This window comes from Rhinoderma darwinii, chromosome 3, assembly GCF_050947455.1.
Source record: "Rhinoderma darwinii isolate aRhiDar2 chromosome 3, aRhiDar2.hap1, whole genome shotgun sequence".
Lineage (NCBI taxonomy): Eukaryota > Metazoa > Chordata > Amphibia > Anura > Rhinodermatidae > Rhinoderma > Rhinoderma darwinii.
The window spans coordinates 262079119-262103329 of record NC_134689.1 but is presented as its reverse complement, the minus strand read 5'-3'; the positions used below and the strand labels follow the sequence as shown (position 1 = coordinate 262103329).

General features: G+C 37.5%; 7 non-coding genes across 7 annotated transcripts; all 7 read right to left on the bottom strand.

Annotated features, from left to right (window-relative positions):
- Positions 1–2694: 2694 nt before the first annotated feature.
- Positions 2695–2768, bottom strand: TRNAI-AAU (transfer RNA isoleucine (anticodon AAU)). The gene has a single exon. It is a non-coding gene; the product is annotated as a tRNA-Ile (tRNA).
- A 6038-nt stretch (positions 2769–8806) lies between these two features.
- On the bottom strand, positions 8807–8880 carry TRNAI-AAU (transfer RNA isoleucine (anticodon AAU)). The gene has a single exon. It is a non-coding gene; the product is annotated as a tRNA-Ile (tRNA).
- An 820-nt stretch (positions 8881–9700) lies between these two features.
- TRNAI-AAU (transfer RNA isoleucine (anticodon AAU)) lies at positions 9701–9774 on the bottom strand. Its single transcript has one exon. It is a non-coding gene; the product is annotated as a tRNA-Ile (tRNA).
- Positions 9775–11858: 2084 nt separating this feature from the next.
- TRNAI-AAU (transfer RNA isoleucine (anticodon AAU)) lies at positions 11859–11932 on the bottom strand. The gene has a single exon. It is a non-coding gene; the product is annotated as a tRNA-Ile (tRNA).
- Positions 11933–14909: 2977 nt separating this feature from the next.
- On the bottom strand, positions 14910–14983 carry TRNAI-AAU (transfer RNA isoleucine (anticodon AAU)). Its single transcript has one exon. It is a non-coding gene; the product is annotated as a tRNA-Ile (tRNA).
- Positions 14984–15802: 819 nt separating this feature from the next.
- Positions 15803–15876, bottom strand: TRNAI-AAU (transfer RNA isoleucine (anticodon AAU)). The gene has a single exon. It is a non-coding gene; the product is annotated as a tRNA-Ile (tRNA).
- A 3546-nt stretch (positions 15877–19422) lies between these two features.
- TRNAI-AAU (transfer RNA isoleucine (anticodon AAU)) lies at positions 19423–19496 on the bottom strand. The gene has a single exon. It is a non-coding gene; the product is annotated as a tRNA-Ile (tRNA).
- Positions 19497–24211: the final 4715 nt, after the last annotated feature.

Genomic DNA, 24211 nt, shown 5'->3' with positions numbered 1-24211 from the left:
CCATGGCCCGTACAGGGATCGAACCCGTGACCTTGACATTATTAGCACCACGCTCTAACCAACTGAGCTAACCGGCCACTTTTACACCAAAGATTCACGTCACATCAGTAGAAAATACATGCAAACGTGTATTCATATTGATATCCTATTAACCTGAATAATAAAATAAACTTGCAATTTTTACTACTCAAAAAGCATTGGACAAATTGCTTTTGTGTTTTCCATTCCACCCCACAAAGAGTTTTCTTTCAGTACATTATATGGTACATTAAATGCTGCCATTAAAAACAAGAACTTGTCTCGCTAAAAACAAGCCCTTATATGACTATGAGGACGGAAAAATAATAAAGTTATGACTATCGGAATACAAAGAGGCAAAATCAAGATATTATTTTTGTCCTTAAGGTTGAAATTGGACCTCTAAGATGATTTCATGCAATAAACTCTACATTTCTATAAATCACCGGTTAGACCATACATGGAATATTGTGTACAGTTTTGAGCACCTGTGTATGAGAAGGACATTGCTGAACTAGAATGCGTGCAAAGAAGGGAAAGCAAGGTAATTAAAGGACCTCATCACAGACGGGGATTCTTTACTGTAAGAGCAGTTCGACGATTGAACTCTCTGCCACATTGAAAAGTGTTTTTTTGAAAAATATAAAATTTCATCATATTTGTACCAGATTCTGGAGATGGAACTTTGATCCAGGAATTTATTCTAATAGCCATATTTGGAGAAAGGGAGGAATTTTTCCCCTAATGACAACATTGGAATGCACTCCAAGACAGTTTTTGCCTTCCTCTGGATCAACACGGCAGGTTTACAGGTTGAATTTGATGGACCTTTTTTCAATATTATCAACTATTCAACTCTGTAACAAGCATGTAACAAAAGTGAGCTTCCATGGCCCGTACAGGGATCGAACCCGTGACCTTGACATTATTAGCACCACGCTCTAACCAACTGAGCTAACCGGCCACTTTTACACCAAAGATTCACGTCACATCAGTAGAAAATACATGCAAACGTGTATTCATATTGATATCCTATTAACCTGAATAATAAAATAAACTTGCAATTTTTACTACTCAAAAAGCATTGGACAAATTGCTTTTGTGTTTTCCATTCCACCCCACAAAGAGTTTTCTTTCAGTACATTATATGGTACATTAAATGCTGCCATTAAAAACAAGAACTTGTCTCGCTAAAAACAAGCCCTTATATGACTATGAGGACGGAAAAATAATAAAGTTATGACTATCGGAATACAAAGAGGCAAAATCAAGATATTATTTTTGTCCTTAAGGTTGAAAGTGGACCTCTAAGATGATTTCATGCAACAAACTCTGCATTTCTATAAATCACCGGTTAGACCATACATGGAATATTGTGTACAGTTTTGAGCACCTGTGTATGAGAAGGACATTGCTGAACTAGAATGCGTGCAAAGAAGGGAAAGCAAGGTAATTAAAGGACCTCATCACAGACGGGGATTCTTTACTGTAAGAGCAGTTCGACGATTGAACTCTCTGCCACATTGAAAAGTGTTTTTTTGAAAAATATAAAATGTCATCATATTTGTACCAGATTCTGGAGATGGAACTTTGATCCAGGAATTTATTCTAATAGCCATATTTGGAGTAAGGGAGGAATTTTTCCCCTAATGACAACATTGGAATGCACTCCAAGACAGTTTTTGCCTTCCTCTGGATCAACACGGCAGGTTTACAGGTTGAATTTGATGGACCTTTTTTCAATATTATCAACTATTCAACTCTGTAACAAGCATATAACAAAAGTGAGCTACCATGGCCCGAACCCGTGACCTTAGCGTTATTAGCACCACGCTCTAACCAACTGAGCTAACCGGCCACTTTTACACCAAAGATTCACGTCACGTCAGTAGAAAATACATGCACACGTGTATTCATATTGATATCCTATTAACCTGAATAATAAAATAAACTTGAAATTTTTACTACTCAAAAAGCATTGGACAAATTGCTTTTGTGTTTTCCATTCCACCCCACAAAGAGTTTTCTTTCAGTACATTATATGGTACATTAAATGCTGCCATTAAAAACAAGAACTTGTCTCGCTAAAAACAAGCCCTTATATGACTATGAGGACGGAAAAATAATAAAGTTATGACTATCGGAATACAAAGAGGCAAAATCAAGATATTATTTTTGTCCTTAAGGTTGAAATTGGACCTCTAAGATGATTTCATGCAACAAACTCTGCATTTCTATAAATCACCGGTTAGACCATACATGGAATATTGTGTACAGTTTTAAGCACCTGTGTATGAGAAGGACATTGCTGAACTAGAATGCGTGCAAAGAAGGGAAAGCAAGGTAATTAAAGGACCTCATCACAGACGGGGATTCTTTACTGTAAGAGAAGTTCGACGATTGAACTCTGCCACATTGAAAAGTGTTTTTTTGAAAAATATAAAATTTCATCATATTTGTACCAGATTCTGGAGATGGAACTTTGATCCAGGAATTTATTCTAATAGCCATATTTGGAGTAAGGGAGGAATTTTTCCCCTAATGACAACATTGGAATGCACTCCAAGGCAGTTTTTGCCTTCCTCTGGATCAACACGGCAGATTTATAGGTTGAATTTGATGGACCTTTTTTCAATATTATCAACTATTCAACTCTGTAACAAAAGTGAGCTTCCATGGCCCGTACGGGGATCGAACCCGTGACCTTGGCGTTATTAGCACCACGCTCTAACCAACTGAGCTAACCAGCCACTTTTACACCAAAGATTCACGTCACGTCAGTAGAAAATACATGCAAACGTGTATTCATATTGATATCCTATTAACCTGAATAATAAAATAAACTTGCAATTTTTACTACTCAAAAAGCATTGGACAAATTGCTTTTGTGTTTTCCATTCCACCCCACAAAGAGTTTTCTTTCAGTACATTATATGGTACATTAAATGCTGCCATTAAAAACAAGAACTTGTCTCGCTAAAAACAAGCCCTTATATGACTATGAGGACGGAAAAATAATAAAGTTATGACTATCGGAATACAAAGAGGCAAAATCAAGATATTATTTTTGTCCTTAAGGTTGAAATTGGACCTCTAAGATGATTTCATGCAATAAACTCTGCATTTCTATAAATCACCGGTTAGACCATACATGGAATATTGTGTACAGTTTTGAGCACCTGTGTATGAGAAGGACATTGCTGAACTACAATGTGTGCAAAGAAGGGAAAGCAAGGTAATTAACCCCTTAATGACCGGGCCATTTTGCACGTTAATGACAAAGGATTATTTTTTGTTTTTCCACGGTCGCATTCCAAGAGTCGTAACTGTTTTTGTATTCCGTCTATATAGCCGTATAAGGGCTTGTTTTTTCCGGGACGAGTTGTATTTTGTAATTGTACCATTTTTAGATGCTTATAACATATTGATTAACTTTTATTAACTTTATTTTAGGAGAGAATTGAAAATAAGCAGCTATTCCAGCATTAATTTTCACGTTATAAATTTACGCCGTTTACTATGCAGCGTAAATAACATGTTAACTTTATTCTATGGGTCGGCACGATTACAGGGATACCAAATGTATAAAGGTTTTATATGTTTTTTCTACGTTTGCACAATAAAAACCCTTTTAGAAAAAAATTACTTGTTTTTGCATCGCCGCGTTCCAAGAGCCGTCATTTTTTTATTTTTCCGTCGATGTGGCCGTACGTGGGCTTGATTTTTGCGGGACAATGTGTAGTTTTCATTAGTACTATTTTGGGGTACATAGGACTTATAGATGAACTTTTATTTTATTTTTTATGGGGGGAATGGGAGAAAAGAGAGAATTTTGCCGTTGTTTTTTGCGTTTTCTTTGGACGCCGTTCATCCGGCGGTTTAATTAATGTGTTCATTTTATTGGTCAAGTTGTTACGATCGCGGGGATACCATATATGTGTATGTGTGATTTGTTTTGACCGTTTTATTAAATAAAACCACTTTTTGGGGCAAAAAAGTAGTTTTATTTGACTTTGACTGTAATTTTTTTTATTTTTTTTTTCACAAACTTTATTTAACGGTTTTACTTTTTTTTTTTTAGTCCCACCAGGGGACTTCACTATGCGATGTGCAGATCGCATATATAATGCTTTGGTATACTTCGTATACCAAAGCATTATTGCCTGTCAGTGTAAAACTGACAGGCAACCTGTTAGGTCATGCCTCTGGCATCGCCTAACAGGCAGATGCTGAAGACAGACCTGGGGGTCTTTGTTAGACCCCCGGCTGTCATGGAAACCCGACGGAGACCCGCGATTTGTTTGCGGGGGCGCCGATCGGGAGACAGAGGGAGTTCCCCCTTCTGTCAAACACATTAAATGCCGCTGTCACTGTTGACAGCGGCATTTAATGGGTTAAACTGCCGGAATCGGCGCGTGCTTCGATTCCGGCAGTTGCAGCAGGAGCCAGGCTGTGTATAACAGCCGTGCTCCTGCCGCTGATCGCGTGGGTAAACTGTCAGTACCCGCGCGATCACAGGACGGATATATCCGTCCTCCTGCGCGAACTAGCAGCTGCTGAGGACGGATATATCCGTCCTTCGGCGTTAAGGGGTTAAAGGACCTCATCACAGATGGGGATTCTTTACTGTAAGAGAAGTTCTACGATTGAACTCTCTGCCACATTGAAAAGTGTTTTTTTGAAAAATATAAAATTTAAAATATAAATAGGACGGAAAAATAATAAAGTTATGACTATCGGAATACAAAGAGGCAAAATCAAGATATTATTTTTGTCCTTAAGGTTGAAATTGGACCTCTAAGATGATTTCATGCAATAAACTCTGCATTTCTATAAATCACCGGTTAGACCATACATGGAATATTGTGTACAGTTTTGAGCACCTGTGTATGAGAAGGACATTGCTGAACTACAATGTGTGCAAAGAAGGGAAAGCAAGGTAATTAACCCCTTAATGACCGGGCCATTTTGCACGTTAATGACAAAGGATTATTTTTTGTTTTTCCACGGTCGCATTCCAAGAGTCGTAACTGTTTTTGTATTCCGTCTATATAGCCGTATAAGGGCTTGTTTTTTCCGGGACGAGTTGTATTTTGTAATTGTACCATTTTTAGATGCTTATAACATATTGATTAACTTTTATTAACTTTATTTTAGGAGAGAATTGAAAATAAGCAGCTATTCCAGCATTAATTTTCACGTTATAAATTTACGCCGTTTACTATGCAGCGTAAATAACATGTTAACTTTATTCTATGGGTCGGCACGATTACAGGGATACCAAATGTATAAAGGTTTTATATGTTTTTTCTACGTTTGCACAATAAAAACCCTTTTAGAAAAAAATTACTTGTTTTTGCATCGCCGCGTTCCAAGAGCCGTCATTTTTTTATTTTTCCGTCGATGTGGCCGTACGTGGGCTTGATTTTTGCGGGACAATGTGTAGTTTTCATTAGTACTATTTTGGGGTACATAGGACTTATAGATGAACTTTTATTTTATTTTTTATGGGGGGAATGGGAGAAAAGAGAGAATTTTGCCGTTGTTTTTTGCGTTTTCTTTGGACGCCGTTCATCCGGCGGTTTAATTAATGTGTTCATTTTATTGGTCAAGTTGTTACGATCGCGGGGATACCATATATGTGTATGTGTGATTTGTTTTGACCGTTTTATTAAATAAAACCACTTTTTGGGGCAAAAAAGTAGTTTTATTTGACTTTGACTGTAATTTTTTTTATTTTTTTTTTCACAAACTTTATTTAACGGTTTTACTTTTTTTTTTTTAGTCCCACCAGGGGACTTCACTATGCGATGTGCAGATCGCATATATAATGCTTTGGTATACTTCGTATACCAAAGCATTATTGCCTGTCAGTGTAAAACTGACAGGCAACCTGTTAGGTCATGCCTCTGGCATCGCCTAACAGGCAGATGCTGAAGACAGACCTGGGGGTCTTTGTTAGACCCCCGGCTGTCATGGAAACCCGACGGAGACCCGCGATTTGTTTGCGGGGGCGCCGATCGGGAGACAGAGGGAGTTCCCCCTTCTGTCAAACACATTAAATGCCGCTGTCACTGTTGACAGCGGCATTTAATGGGTTAAACTGCCGGAATCGGCGCGTGCTTCGATTCCGGCAGTTGCAGCAGGAGCCAGGCTGTGTATAACAGCCGTGCTCCTGCCGCTGATCGCGTGGGTAAACTGTCAGTACCCGCGCGATCACAGGACGGATATATCCGTCCTCCTGCGCGAACTAGCAGCTGCTGAGGACGGATATATCCGTCCTTCGGCGTTAAGGGGTTAAAGGACCTCATCACAGATGGGGATTCTTTACTGTAAGAGAAGTTCTACGATTGAACTCTCTGCCACATTGAAAAGTGTTTTTTTGAAAAATATAAAATTTAAAATATAAATAGGACGGAAAAATAATAAAGTTATGACTATCGGAATACAAAGAGGCAAAATCAAGATATTATTTTTGTCCTTAAGGTTGAAAGTGGACCTCTAAGATGATTTCATGCAACAAACTCTGCATTTCTATAAATCACCGGTTAGACCATACATGGAATATTGTGTACAGTTTTGAGCACCTGTGTATGAGAAGGACATTGCTGAACTAGAATGCGTGCAAAGAAGGGAAAGCAAGGTAATTAAAGGACCTCATCACAGACGGGGATTCTTTACTGTAAGAGCAGTTCGACGATTGAACTCTCTGCCACATTGAAAAGTGTTTTTTTGAAAAATATAAAATTTCATCATATTTGTACCAGATTCTGGAGATGGAACTTTGATCCAGGAATTTATTCTAATAGCCATATTTGGAGTAAGGGAGGAATTTTTCCCTTAATGACAACATTGGAATGCACTCCAAGACAGTTTTTGCCTTCCTCTGGATCAACACGGCAGGTTTACAGGTTGAATTTGATGGACCTTTTTTCAATATTATCAACTATTCAACTCTGTAACAAGCATGTAACAAAAGTGAGCTACCATGGCCCGAACCCGTGACCTTAGTGTTATTAGCACCACGCTCTAACCAACTGAGCTAACCGGCCACTTTTACACCAAAGATTCACGTCACGTCAGTAGAAAATACATGCAAACGTGTATTCATATTGATATCCTATTAACCTGAATAATAAAATAAACTTGAAATTTTTACTACTCAAAAAGCATTGGACAAATTGCTTTTGTGTTTTCCATTCCACCCCACAAAGAGTTTTCTTTCAGTACATTATATGGTACATTAAATACTGCCATTAAAAACAAGAAATTGTCTCGCTAAAAACAAGCCCTTATATGACTATGAGGACGGAAAAATAATAAAGTTATGACTATCGGAATACAAAGAGGCAAAATCAAGATATTATTTTTGTCCTTAAGGTTGAAATTGGACCTCTAAGATGATTTCATGCAACAAACTCTGCATTTCTATAAATCACCGGTTAGACCATACATGGAATATTGTGTACAGTTTTGAGCACCTGTGTATGAGAAAGACATTGCTGAACTAGAATGCGTGCAAAGAAGGGAAAGCAAGGTAATTAAAGGACCTCATCACAGACGGGGATTCTTTACTGTAAGAGAAGTTCGACGATTGAACTCTCTGCCACATTGAAAAGTGTTTTTTTGAAAAATATAAAATTTCATTAAATTTGTACCAGATTCTGGAGATGGAACTTTGATCCAGGAATTTATTCTAATAGCCATATTTGGAGTAAGGGAGGAATTTTTCCCCTAATGACAACATTGGAATGCACTCCAAGACAGTTTTTGCCTTCCTCTGGATCAACACAGCAGGTTTATAGGTTGAATTTGATGGACCTTTTTTCAATATTATCAACTATTCAACTCTGTAACAAGCATGTAACAAAAATGAGCTTCCACGGCCCGTACGGGGATCGAACCCGTGGCCTTGGGGTTATTAGCACCACACTCTAACCAACTGAGCTAACCGGCCACTTTTACACCAAAGATTCACGTCACGTCAGTAGAAAATACATGCAAACGTGTATTCATATTGATATCCTATTAACCTAAATAATAAAATAAACTTGCAATTTTTACTACTCAAAAAGCATTGGACAAATTGCTTTTGTGTTTTCCATTCCACCCCACAAAGAGTTTTCTTTCAGTACATTATATGGTACATTAAATGCTGCCATTAAAAACAAGAACTTGTCTCGCTAAAAACAAGCCCTTATATAACTATGAGGACGGAAAAATAATAAAGTTATGACTATCGGAATACAAAGAGGCAAAATCAAGATATTATTTTTGTCCTTAAGGTTGAAATTGGACCTCTAAGATGATTTCATGCAACAAACTCTGCATTTCTATAAATCACCGGTTAGACCATACATGGAATATTGTGTACAGTTTTGAGCACCTGTGTATGAGAAGGACATTGCTGAACTAGAATGCGTGAAAAGAAGGGAAAGCAAGGTAATTAAAGGACCTCATCACAGACGGGGATTCTTTACTGTAAGAGCAGTTCGACGATTGAACTCTCTGCCACATTGAAAAGTGTTTTTTTGAAAAATATAAAATTTCATCATATTTGTACCAGATTCTGGAGATGGAACTTTGATCCAGGAATTTATTCTAATAGCCATATTTGGAGTAAGGGAGGAATTTTTCCCCTAATGACAACATTGGAATGCACTCCAAGACAGTTTTTGCCTTGCTCTGGATCAACACGGCAGGTTTATAGGTTGAATTTGATGGACCTTTTTTCAATATTATCAACTATTCAACTCTGTAACAAGCATGTAACAAAATTGAGCTTCCATGGCCCGTACGGGGATCGAACCCGTGACCTTGGCGTTATTAGCACCACGCTCTAACCAACTGAGCTAACCGGCCACTATTACACCAAAGATTCACGTCACGTCAGTAGAAAATACATGCAAACGTGTATTCATATTGATATCCTATTAACCTGAATAATAAAATAAACTTGCAATTTTTACTACTCAAAAAGCATTGGACAAATTGCTTTTGTGTTTTCCATTCCACCCCACAAAGAGTTTTCTTTCAGTACATTATATGGTACATTAAATGCTGCCATTAAAAACAAGAACTTGTCTCGCAAAAAACAAGCCCTTATATGACTATGAGGACGGAAAAATAATAAAGTTATGACTATCGGAATACAAAGAGGCAAAATCAAGATATTATTTTTGTCCTTAAGGTTGAAATTGGACCTCTAAGATGATTTCATGCAACAAACTCTGCATTTCTATAAATCACCGGTTAGACCATACATGGAATATTGTGTACAGTTTTGAGCACCTGTGTATGAGAAGGACATTGCTGAACTAGAATGCGTGCAAAGAAGGGAAAGCAAGGTAATTAAAGGACCTCATCACAGACGGGGATTCTTTACTGTAAGAGCAGTTCGACGATTGAACTCTCTGCCACATTGAAAAGTGTTTTTTTGAAAAATATAAAATTTCATCATATTTGTACCAGATTCTGGAGATGGAACTTTGATCCAGGAATTTATTCTAATAGCCATATTTGGAGTAAGGGAGGAATTTTTCCCCTAATGACAACATTGGAATGCACTCCAAGACAGTTTTTGCCTTCCTCTGGATCAACACGGCAGGTTTATAGGTTGAATTTGATGGACCTTTTTTCAATATTATCAACTATTCAACTCTGTAACAAAAGAGAGCTTCCATGGCCCGTACGGGGATCGAACCCGTGACCTTGGTGTTATTAGCACCACGCTCTAACCAACTGAGCTAACCGGCCACTTTTACACCAAAGATACACGTCACGTCAGTAGAAAATACATGCAAACGTGTATTCATATTGATATCCTATTAACCTGAATAATAAAATAAACTTGCAATTTTTACTACTCAAAAAGCATTGGACAAATTGCTTTTGTGTTTTCCATTCCACCCCACAAAGAGTTTTCTTCAGTACATTATATGGTACATTAAATGCTGCCATTAAAAACAAGAACTTGTCTCGCTAAAAACAAGCCCTTATATGACTATGAGGACGGAAAAATAATAAAGTTATGACTATCGGAATACAAAGAGGCAAAATCAAGATATTATTTTTCCATTCCACCCCACAAAGAGTTTTCTTTCAGTACATTATATGGTACATTAAATGCTGCCATTAAAAACAAGAACTTGTCTCGCTAAAAACAAGCCCTTATATGACTATGAGGACGGAAAAATAATAAAGTTATGACTATCAGAATACAAAGAGGCAAAATCAAGATATTATTTTTGTCCTTAAGGTTGAAATTGAACCTCTAAGATGATTTCATGCAACAAACTCTGCATTTCTATAAATCAACGGTTAGACCATACATGGAATATTGTGTACAGTTTTAAGCACCTGTGTATGAGAAGGACATTGCTGAACTAGAATGCGTGCAAAGACGGGAAAGCAATGTAATTAAAGGACCTCATCACAGACGGGGATTCTTTACTGTAAGAGCAGTTCGACGATTGAACTCTCTGCCACATTGAAAAGTGTTTTTTTGAAAAATATAAAATTTGATCATATTTGTACCAGATTCTGGAGATGGAACTTTGATCCAGGAATTTATTCTAATAGCCATATTTGGAGTAAGGGAGGAATTTTTCCCCTAATGACAACATTGGAATGCACTCCAAGACAGTTTTTGCCCTCCTCTGGATCAACACGGCAGGTTTATAGGTTGAATTTGATGGACCTTTTTTCAATATTATCAACTATTCAACTCTGTAACAAGCATGTAACAAAAGTGAGCTTCCATGGCCCGTACGGGGATCGAACCCATGACCTTGGCGTTATTAGCACCACGCTCTAACAAACTGAGCTAACCGGCCACTTTTACACCAAAGATTCACGTCACGTCAGTAGAAAATACATGCAAACGTGTATTCATATTGATATCCTATTAACCTGAATAATAAAATAAACTTGCAATTTTTACTACTCAAAAAGCATTGGACAAATTGCTTTTGTGTTTTCCATTCCACCCCACAAAGAGTTTTCTTCAGTACATTATATGGTACATTAAATGCTGCCATTAAAAACAAGAACTTGTCTCGCTAAAAACAAGCCCTTATATGACTATGAGGACGGAAAAATAATAAAGTTATGACTATCGGAATACAAAGAGGCAAAATCAAGATATTATTTTTCCATTCCACCCCACAAAGAGTTTTCTTTCAGTACATTATATGGTACATTAAATGCTGCCATTAAAAACAAGAACTTGTCTCGCTAAAAACAAGCCCTTATATGACTATGAGGACGGAAAAATAATAAAGTTATGACTATCGGAATACAAAGAGGCAAAATCAAGATATTATTTTTGTCCTTAAGGTTGAAATTGGACCTCTAAGATGATTTCATGCAACAAACTCTGCATTTCTATAAATCACCGGTTAGACCATACATGGAATATTGTGTACAGTTTTGAGCACCTGTGTAAGAGAAGGACATTGCTGAACTAGAATGCGTGCAAAGAAGGGAAAGCAAGGTAATTAAAGGACCTCATCACAGACGGGGATTCTTTACTGTAAGAGCAGTTCGACGATTGAACTCTCCGCCACATTGAAAAGTGTTTTTTTGAAAAATATAAAATTTCATCATATTTGTACCAGATACTGGAGATGGAACTTTGATCCAGGAATTTATTCTAATAGCCAAATATGGAGTAAGGGAGGAATTTTTCCCCTAATGACAACATTGGAATGCACTCCAAGACAGTTTTTGCCTTCCTCTGGATCAACACAGCAGGTTTATAGGTTGAATTTGATGGACCTTTTTTCAATATTATCAACTATTCAACTCTGTAACAAGCATGTAACAAATGTGAGCTTCCATGGCCCGTACGGGGATCGAACCCGTGACCTTGGTGTTATTAGCACCACGCTCTAACCAACTGAGCTAACCGGCCACTTTACACCAAAGATTCACGTCACGTCAGTAGAAAATACATGCAAACGTGTATTCATATTGATATCCTATTAACCTGAATAATAAAATAAACTTGCAATTTTTACTACTCAAAAAGCATTGGACAAATTGCTTTTGTGTTTTCCATTCCACCCCACAAAGAGTTTTCTTCAGTACATTATATGGTACATTAAATGCTGCCATTAAAAACAAGAACTTGTCTCGCTAAAAACAAGCCCTTATATGACTATGAGGACGGAAAAATAATAAAGTTATGACTATCGGAATACAAAGAGGCAAAATCAAGATATTATTTTTCCATTCCACCCCACAAAGAGTTTTCTTTCAGTACATTATATGGTACATTAAATGCTGCCATTAAAAACAAGAACTTGTCTCGCTAAAAACAAGCCCTTATATGACTATGAGGACGGAAAAATAATAAAGTTATGACTATCAGAATACAAAGAGGCAAAATCAAGATATTATTTTTATCCTTAAGGTTGAAATTGAACCTCTAAGATGATTTCATGCAACAAACTCTGCATTTCTATAAATCACCGGTTAGACCATACATGGAATATTGTGTACAGTTTTAAGCACCTGTGTATGAGAAGGACATTGCTGAACTAGAATGCGTGCAAAGACGGGAAAGCAAGGTAATTAAAGGACCTCATCACAGACGGGGATTCTTTACTGTAAGAGCAGTTCGACGATTGAACTCTCTGCCACATTGAAAAGTGTTTTTTTGAAAAATATAAAATTTGATCATATTTGTACCAGATTCTGGAGATGGAACTTTGATCCAGGAATTTATTCTAATAGCCATATTTGGAGTAAGGGAGGAATTTTTCCCCTAATGACAACATTGGAATGCACTCCAAGACAGTTTTTGCCTTCCTCTGGATCAACACGGCAGGTTTATAGGTTGAATTTGATGGACCTTTTTTCAATATTATCAACTATTCAACTCTGTAACAAGCATGTAACAAAAGTGAGCTTCCATGGCCCGTACGGGGATCGAACCCATGACCTTGGCGTTATTAGCACCACGCTCTAACAAATTGAGCTAACCGGCCACTTTTACACCAAAGATTCACGTCACGTCAGTAGAAAATACATGCAAACGTGTATTCATATTGATATCCTATTAACCTGAATAATAAAATAAACTTGCAATTTTTACTACTCAAAAAGCATTGGACAAATTGCTTTTGTGTTTTCCATTCCACCCCACAAAGAGTTTTCTTCAGTACATTATATGGTACATTAAATGCTGCCATTAAAAACAAGAACTTGTCTCGCTAAAAACAAGCCCTTATATGACTATGAGGATGGAAAAATAATAAAGTTATGACTATCGGAATACAAAGAGGCAAAATCAAGATATTATTTTTCCATTCCACCCCACAAAGAGTTTTCTTTCAGTACATTATATGGTACATTAAATGCTGCCATTAAAAACAAGAACTTGTCTCGCTAAAAACAAGCCCTTATATGACTATGAGGACGGAAAAATAATAAAGTTATGACTATCAGAATACAAAGAGGCAAAATCAAGATATTATTTTTGTCCTTAAGGTTGAAATTGAACCTCTAAGATGATTTCATGCAACAAACTCTGCATTTCTATAAATCACCGGTTAGACCATACATGGAATATTGTGTACAGTTTTAAGCACCTGTGTATGAGAAGGACATTGCTGAACTAGAATGCGTGCAAAGACGGGAAAGCAAGGTAATTAAAGGACCTCATCACAGACGGGGATTCTTTACTGTAAGAGCAGTTCGACGATTGAACTCTCTGCCACATTGAAAAGTGTTTTTTTGAAAAATATAAAATGTCATCATATTTGTACCAGATTCTGGAGATGGAACTTTGATCCAGGAATTTATTCTAATAGCCATATTTGGAGTAAGGGAGGAATTTTTCCCCTAATGACAACATTGGAATGCACTCCAAGACAGTTTTTGCCTTCCTCTGGATCAACACGGCAGGTTTATAGGTTGAATTTGATGGACCTTTTTTCAATATTATCAACTATTCAACTCTGTAACAAGCATGTAACAAAAGTGAGCTTCCATGGCCCGTACGGGGATCGAACCCATGACCTTGGTGTCATTAGCACCACGCTCTAACCAACTGAGCTAACCGGCCACTTTTACCCCAAAGATTCACGTCACGTCAGTAGAAAATACATGCAAACGTGTATTCATATTGATATCCTATTAACCTGAATAATAAAATAAACTTGCAATTTTTACTACTCAAAAAGCATTGGACAAATTGCTTTTGTGTTTTCCATTCCACCCCACAAAGAGTTTTCTTTCAGTACATTATATGGTACATTAAATGCTGCCATTAAAAACAAGAACTTGTCTCGCTAAAAACAAGCCCTTATATGACTATGAGGACGGAAAAATAATAAAGTTATGACTATCGGAATACAAAGAGGCAAAATCAAGATATTATTTTTGTCCTTAAGGTTGAAATTGGACCTCTAAGATGATTTCATGCAACAAACTCTGCATTTCTATAAATCACCGGTTAGACCATACATGGAATATTGTGTACAGTTTTGAGCACCTGTGTATGAGAAGGACATTGCTGAACTAGAATGCGTGCAAAGAAGGGAAAGCAAGGTAATTAAAGGACCTCATCACAGACGGGGATTCTTTACTGTAAGAGCAGTTCGACGATTGAACTCTCTGCCACATTGAAAAGTGTTTTTTTGAAAAATATAAAATGTCATCATATTTGTACCAGATTCTGGAGATGGAACTTTGATCCAGGAATTTATTCTAATAGCCATATTTGGAGTAAGGGAGGAATTTTTCCCCTAATGACAACATTGGAATGCACTCCAAGACAGTTTTTGCCTTCCTCTGGATCAACACGGCAGGTTTATAGGTTGAATTTGATGGACCTTTTTTCAATATTATCAACTATTCAACTCTGTAACAAAAGTGAGCTTCCATGACCCGTACGGGGATCGAACCCGTGACCTTGGCGTTATTAGCACCACGCTCTAACCAACTGAGCTAACCGGCCACTTTTACACCAAAGATTCACGTCACGTCAGTAGAAAATACATGCAAACGTGTATTCATATTGATATCCTATTAACCTGAATAATAAAATAAACTTGCAATTTTTACTACTCAAAAAGCATTGGACAAATTGCTTTTGTGTTTTCCATTCCACCCCACAAAGAGTTTTCTTCAGTACATTATATGGTACATTAAATGCTGCCATTAAAAACAAGAACTTGTCTCGCTAAAAACAAGCCCTTATATGACTATGAGGACGGAAAAATAATAAAGTTATGACTATCGGAGTACAAAGAGGCAAAATCAAGATATTATTTTTGTCCTTAAGGTTGAAATTGGACCTCTAAGATGATTTCATGTAACAAACTCTGCATTTCTATAAATCACCGGTTAGACCATACATGGAATATTGTGTACAGTTTTGAGCACCTGTGTATGAGAAGGACATTGCTGAACTAGAATGCGTGCAAAGAAGGGAAAGCAAGGTAATTAAAGGACCTCATCACAGACGGGGATTCTTTACTGTAAGAGCAGTTCGACGATTGAACTCTCTGCCACATTGAAAAGTGTTTTTTTTTAAAATATAAAATGTCATCATATTTGTACCAGATTCTGGAGATGGAACTTTGATCCAGGAATTTATTCTAATAGCCATATTTGGAGTAAGGGAGGAATTTTTCCCCTAATGACAACATTGGAATGCACTCCAAGACAGTTTTTGCCTTCCTCTGGATCAACACGGCAGGTTTATAGGTTGAATTTGATGGACCTTTTTTCAATATTATCAACTATTCAACGCTGTAACAAAAGTGAGCTTCCATGGCCCATACGGGGATCGAACCCGTGACCTTGGCGTTATTAGCACCACGCTCTAACCAACTGAGCTAACCGGCCACTTTTACACCAAAGATTCACGTCACGTCAGTAGAAAATACATGCAAACGTGTATTCATATTGATATCCTATTAACCTGAATAATAAAATAAACTTGCAATTTTTACTACTCAAAAAGCATTGGACAAATTGCTTTTGTGTTTTCCATTCCACCCCACAAATTGTTTTCTTCAGTACATTATATGGTACATTAAATGCTGCCATTAAAAACAAGAACTTGTCTCGCTAAAAACAAGCCCTTATATGACTATGAGGACGGAAAAATAATAAAGTTATGACTATCGGAATACAAAGAGGCAAAATCAAGATATTATTTTTGTCCTTAAGATTGAAATTGGACCTCTAAGATGATTTCATGCAACAAACTCTGCATTTCTATAAATCACCGGTTACACCATACATCGAATATTGTGTACAGTTTTGAGCACCTGTGTATGAGAAGGACATTGCTGAACTAGAATGCGTGCAAAGAAGGGAAAGCAAGGTAATTAAAGGACCTCATCACAGACGGGGATTCTTTACTGTAAGAGCAGTTCGACGATTGAACTCTCTGCCACATTGAAAAGTGTTTTTTTGAAAAATATAAAATTTCATCATATTTGTACCAGATTCTGGAGATGGAACTTTGATCCAGGAATTTATTCTAATAGCCATATTTGGAGTAAGGGAGGAATTTTTCCCCTAATGACAACATTGGAATGCACTCCAAGACAGTTTTTGCCTTCCTCTGGATCAACACGGCAGGTTTATAGGTTGAATTTGATGGACCTTTTTTCAATATTATCAACTATTCAACTCTGTAACAAGCATGTAACAAAAGTGAGCTAACCATGGCCCATACAGGGACCGAACCCGTGACCTTGGTGTTATTAGCACCACGCTCTAACCAACTGAGCTAACCGGCCACTTTTACACCAAAGATTCACGTCACGTCAGTAGAAAATACATGCAAACGTGTATTCATATTGATATCCTATTAACCTGAATAATAAAATAAACTTGCAATTTTTACTACTCAAAAAGCATTGGACAAATTGCTTTTGTGTTTTCCATTCCACCCCACAAAGAGTTTTCTTTCAGTACATTATATGGTACATTAAATGCTGCCATTAAAAACAAGAACTTGTCTCGCTAAAAACAAGCCCTTATATGACTATGAGGACGGAAAAATAATAAAGTTATGACTATCGGAATACAAAGAGGCAAAATCAAGATATTATTTTTGTCCTTAAGGTTGAAATTGGACCTCTAAGATGATTTCATGCAACAAACTCTGCATTTCTATAAATCACCGGTTAGACCATACATGGAATATTGTGTACTGTTTTGAGCACCTGTGTATGAGAAGGACATTGCTGAACTAGAATGCGTGCAAAGAAGGGAAAGCAAGGTAATTAAAGGACCTCATCACAGACGGGGATTCTTTACTGTAAGAGCAGTTCGACGATTGAACTCTCTGCCACATTGAAAAGTGTTTTTTTGAAAAATATAAAATGTCATCATATTTGTACCAGATTCTGGAGATGGAACTTTGATCCAGGAATTTATTCTAATAGCCATATTTGGAGTAAGGGATGAATTTTTCCCCTAATGACAACATTGGAATGCACTCCAAGACAGTTTTTGCCTTCCTCTGGATCAACACGGCAGGTTTATAGGTTGAATTTGATGGACCTTTTTTCAATATTATCATCTATTCAACTCTGTAACAAGCATGTAACAAAAGTGAGCTTCCATAGCCCGTACGTGGATCGAACCCGTGACCTTGGCGTTATTAGCACCACGCTCTAACCAACTGAGCTAACCGGCCACTTTTACACCAAAGATTCACGTCACATCAGTAGAAAATACATGCAAACGTGTATTCATATTGATATCCTATTAACCTGAATAATAAAATAAACTTGCAATTTTTACTACTCAAAAAGCATTGGACAAATTGCTTTTGTGTTTTCCATTCCACCCCACAAAGAGTTTTATTTCAGTACATTATATGGTACATTAAATGCTGCCATTAAAAACAAGAACTTGTCTCGCTAAAAACAAGCCCTTATATGACTATGAGGACGGAAAAATAATAAAGTTATGACTATCGGAATACAAAGAGGCAAAATCAAGATATTATTTTTGTCCTTAAGGTTGAAATTGGACCTCTAAGATGATTTCATGTAACAAACTCTGCATTTCTATAAATCACCGGTTAGACCATACATGGAATATTGTGTACAGTTTTGAGCACCTGTGTATGAGAAGGACATTGCTGAACTAGAATGCGTGCAAAGAAGGGAAAGCAAGGTAATTAAAGGACCTCATCACAGACGGGGATTCTTTACTGTAAGAGCAGTTCGACGATTGAACTCTCTGCCACATTGAAAAGTGTTTTTTTGAAAAATATAAAATGTCATCATATTTGTACCAGATTCTGGAGATGGAACTTTGATCCAGGAATTTATTCTAATAGCCATATTTGGAGTAAGGGAGGAATTTTTCCCCTAATGACAACATTGGAATGCACTCCAAGACAGTTTTTGCCTTCCTCTGGATCAACACGGCAGGTTTATAGGTTGAATTTGATGGACCTTTTTTCAATATTATCAACTATTCAACTCTGTAACAAGCATGTAACAAAAGTGAGCTTCCATGGCCCATACGGGGATCGAACCCATGACCTTGGCGTTATTAGCACCACACTCTAACCAACTGAGCTAGCCGGCCACTTTTACACCAAAGATTCACGTCACGTCAGTAGAAAATACATGCAAACGTGTATTCATATTGATATCCTATTAACCTGAATAATAAAATAAACTTGCAATTTTTACTACTCAAAAAGCATTGGACAAATTGCTTTTGTGTTTTCCATTCCACCTCACAAAGAGTTTTCTTTCAGTACATTATATGGTACATTAAATGCTGCCATTAAAAACAAGAACTTGTCTCGCTAAAAACAAGCCCTTATATGACTATGAGGACGGAAAAATAATAAAGTTATGACTATCGGAATACAAAGAGGCAAAATCAAGATATTATTTTTGTCCTTAAGGTTGAAATTGGACCTCTAAGATGATTTCATGCAACAAACTCTGCATTTCTATAAATCACTGGTTAGACCATACATGGAATATTGTGTACAGTTTTGAGCACCTGTGTATGAAAAGGACATTGCTGAACTAGAATGCGTGCAAAGAAGGGAAAGCAAGGTAATTAAAGGACCTCATCACAGACGGGGATTCTTTACTGTAAGAGCAGTTCGACGATTGAACTCTCTGCCACATTGAAAAGTGTTTTTTTGAAAAATATAAAATGTCATCATATTTGTACCAGATTCTGGAGATGGAACTTTGATCCAGGAATTTATTCTAATAGCCATATTTGGAGTAAGGGAGGAATTTTTCCCCTAATGACAACATTGGAATGCACTCCAAGACAGTTTTTGCCTTCCTCTGGATCAACACGGCAGGTTTATAGGTTGAATTTGATGGACCTTTTTTTAATATTATCAACTATTCAACTCTGTAACAAGCATGTAACAAAAGTGAGCTTCCATGGCCCATACGGGGATCGAACCCGTGACCTTGGCGTTATTAGCACCACACTCTAACCAACTGAGCTAACCGGCCACTTTTATACCAAAGACACACTTCACGTCACGTCAGTAGAAAATACATGCAAACGTGTATTCATATTGATATCCTATTAACCTGAATAATAAAATAAACTTGCAATTTTTACTACTCAAAAAGCATTGGACAAATTTCTTTTGTGTTTCCCATTCCACCCCACAAAGAGTTTTCTTTCAGTACATTATATGGTACATTAAATGCTGCCATTAAAAACAAGAACTTGTCTCGCTAAAAACAAGCCCTTATATGACTATGAGGACGGAAAAATAATAAAGTTATGACTATCGGAATACAAAGAGGCAAAATCAAGATATTATTTTTGTCCTTAAGGTTGAAATTGGACCTCTAAGATGATTTCATGCAACAAACTCTGCATTTCTATAAATCACCGGTTAGACCATACATGGAATATTGTGTACAGTTTTGAGCACCTGTGTATGAGAAGGACATTGCTGAACTAGAATGCGTGCAAAGAAGGGAAAGCAAGGTAATTAAAGGACCTCATCACAGACGGGGATTCTTTACTGTAAGAGCAGTTCGACGATTGAACTCTCTGCCACATTGAAAAGTGTTTTTTTGAAAAATATAAAATTTCATCATATTTGTACCAGATTCTGGAGATGGAACTTTGATCCAGGAATTAATTCTAATAGCCATATTTGGAGTAAGGGAGGAATTTTTCCCCTAATGAGAAAATTGGAATGCACTCCAAGTCAGTTTTTGCCTTCCTCTGGATCAACACGGCAGGTTTATAGGTTTAATTTGATGGACCTTTTTTCAATATGATCAACTATTCAACTCTGTAACAAGCATGTACCTTGTATGCTAACAAAAGTGAGCTTCCATGGCCCGTACGGCGATCAAACCCGCGACCTTGGCGTTATTAGCACAATGCTCTAACCAACTGAGCTAACCGGCCACTTTTATACAAAAGCTTCACGTCACGTCAGTAGAAAATACATGCAAACGTGTATTCATATTGATATCCTATTAACCTGAATAATAAAATAAACTTGCAATTTTTACTACTCAAAAAGCATTGGACAAATTGCTTTTGTGTTTCCCATTCCACCCCACAAAGAGTTTTCTTTCAGTACATTATATGGTACATTAAATGCTGCCATTAAAAACAAGAACTTGTCTCGCTAAAAACAAGCCCTTATATGACTATGAGGACGGAAAAATAATAAAGTTATGACTATCGGAATACAAAGAGGCAAAATCAAGATATTATTTTTGTCCTTAAGGTTGAAATTGGACCTCTAAGATGATTTCATGCAACAAACTCTGCATTTCTATAAATCACCGGTTAGACCATACATGGAATATTGTGTACAGTTTTGAGCACCTGTGTATGAGAAGGACATTGCTGAACTAGAATGCGTGCAAAGAAGGGAAAGCAAGGTAATTAAAGGACCTCATCACAGATGGGGATTCTTTACTGTAAGAGCAGTTCGACGATTGAACTCTCTGCCACATTGAAAAGTGTTTTTTTGAAAAATATAAAATTTCATCATATTTGTACCAGATTCTGGAGATGGAACTTTGATCCAGGAATTTATTCTGATAGCCATATTTGGAGTAAGGGAGGAATTTTTCCCCTAATGAGAAAATTGGCATGCACTCCTAGGCAGTTTTTGCCTTCCTCTGGATCAACACGGCAGGTTTATAAGTTGAATTTGATGGACCTTTTTTCAATATTATCAACTATTCAACTCTGTAACAAGCATGTACCTTGTATGCTAACAAAAGTGAGCTTCCATGGCCCGTACGGCGATCAAACCCGCGACCTTGGCGTTATTAGCACCACGCTCTAACAAACTGAGCTAACCGGCCACTTTTATACCAAAGATTCACGTCACGTCAGTAGAAAATACATGCAAACGTGTATTCATATTGATATCCTATTAACCTGAATAATAAAATAAACTTGCAATTTTTACTACTCAAAAAGCATTGGACAAATTGCTTTTGTGTTTTCCATTCCACCCCACAAAGAGTTTTCTTTCAGTACATTATATGGTACATTAAATGCTGCCATTAAAAACAAGAACTCGTCTCGCTTAAAACAAGCCCTTATATGACTATGAGGACGGAAAAATAATAAAGTTATGACTATCGGAATACAAAGAGGCAAAATCAAGATATTATTTTTGTCCTTAAGGTTGAAATTGGACCTGTAAGATGATTTCATGCAACAAACTCGGCATTTCAATAAATAACCGGTTAGACCATACATGGAATATTGTGTACAGTTTTGAGCACCTGTGTATGAGAAGGACATTGCTGAACTAGAATGCGTGCAAAGAAGGGAAAGCAAGGTAATTAAAGGACCTCATCACAGATGGGGATTCTTTACTGTAAGAGCAGTTCGACGATTGAACTCTCTGCCACATTGAAAAGTGTTTTTTTGAAAAATATAAAATTTCATCATATTTGTACCAGATTCTGGAGATGGAACTTTGATCCAGGAATTTATTCTGATAGCCATATTTGGAGTAAGGGAGGAATTTTTCCCCTAATGAGAAAATTGGCATGCACTCCTAGGCAGTTTTTGCCTTCCTCTGGATCAACACGGCAGGTTTATAAGTTGAATTTGATGGACCTTTTTTCAATATTATCAACTATTCAACTCTGTAACAAGCATGTACCTTGTATGTTAACAAAAGTGAGCTTCCATGGCCCGTACGGCGATCAAACCCGCGACCTTGGCGTTATTAGCACCACGCTCTAACAAACTGAGCTAACCGGCCACTTTTATACCAAAGATTCACGTCACTTCAGTAGAAAATACATGCAAACGTGTATTCATATTGATATCCTATTAACCTGAATAATAAAATAAACTTGCAATTTTTACTACTCAAAAAGCATTGGACAAATTGCTTTTGTGTTTTCCATTCCACCCCACAAAGAGTTTTCTTTCAGTACATTATATGGTACATTAAATGCTGCCATTAAAAACAAGAACTCGTCTCGCTTAAAACAAGCCCTTATATGACTATGAGGACGGAAAAATAATAAAGTTATGACTATCGGAATACAAAGAGGCAAAATCAAGATATTATTTTTGTCCTTAAGGTTGAAATTGGACCTGTAAGATGATTTCATGCAACAAACTCGGCATTTCAATAAATAACCGGTTAGACCATACATGGAATATTGTGTACAGTTTTGAGCACCTGTGTATAAGAAGGATATTGCTGAATTAGAATGCGTGCAAAGAAGGGAAAGCAAGGTAATTAACCCCTTCCCGACATTTGACGTACATGTACGTCATGGAAAGCATTGACTTCCCGCAAAATGCCGTACATGTACGTCAAACGTTTGGCACCGGCTCAGAAGCTGAGTCGGTGCCATCATCGTCGGATCTCAGCTGTATCTTACAGCTGACATCCGACTGTAACGGCGGGGACCGAAATTATCTTCGATCCCCGCCATTAACCCCTTAAGTGCAGCGCTCAAACGCGATCGCTGCACTTAAGGTGTTTGCAGCTCATCGGAGCCCCAGCAATTAAATTGCCGGGGTTCCGGTGGCTGCAATGGCAACCGGAGGCCTAATACTGGCCTCCCGGTCTGCCTAGCACCGAAGCCGGTCAAGATCCGCCCGGCGGCGGAGCCTGATCGGCTTCCGTAGCTGCCGGCAAGATGGCGCCGGGTCAGGAGCTGATCCGGCGTCATCAGCGGTGGAGGTCAGCTGTACTGTACAGCTGACATCCACCTGTAACGGCAGGAACCGGAGCTAGCTCCGATCCCTGCCATTAACCCCTTCGATGCAGCAATCGAAAGCGATTGCTGCATCGTAGTGGTTACTAGCAGATCGCCAGCCCTGACAGGCAATCGGGACTGGCGACTGCTGTTATGGCAACAGGAGATACAATGGTCTCCTGCTCTGCCATTACGGAAGCCGATTTAGGCCCCGCCGGGAGGCGAAGCCTAAACGGCTTGCTGTCAGTGAATGACTGACAGATCTAATACATTGCACTACATAGGTAGTGCAATGTATTAGAAAAAAAAAAATCTGACCGTTGGACCTTCAAGTCCCCTAGTGGGACTTGAGAAAAAGTGTAAAAAAAGTATAAAAAAGTGTATAAAAAAGTGCAAAAAATAAAAGTTTGAAAACAATAAAAGTTTCAAGTAATCAAATAAAACACAATCCCCCTTTTACTCTTATCAAGTCCTTTATTACTGAAAAATAATAATAAACCATATGTATTTGGTATCGCCACGACCGTAACGACCGGAGGTATCAAAATATTATATTATTTATTGCAAGCGGTGAACAGCGTAAAAAAACCCCGTAAAAAACGTTACCAGAGTTTCTGTTTTTTGGTCACTTTGCCCTACAAATATTACAATAAAAAGTGATCAAAAAGTCGCACGTATCCAAAAATGGTACCTATAAAAACTATAGCTCGTCCCGCAAAAAACAAGCCCTCATACACGTCCGTCGACAAAAAAATTAAAAAGTTATGGTTCTCACAACTTGGCGACAGAAAAAATACATTCTTTTTACAAAAGTAATTTTATTGTGCAAAAAGTTGTAAAACATAAAAAAGTGCTATAAATTAGGTATCGCCGGAATCGTACTGACCCGCAGAATAAAGTTAACATGTAGTTTATAATGCGTGGTGAACGCTGTATAAAAAAAACAAAAAAAGCTGTGCCAGAATTGCGTTTTTTTGTTTACCTGGCATCCCAAAAAATAGGAT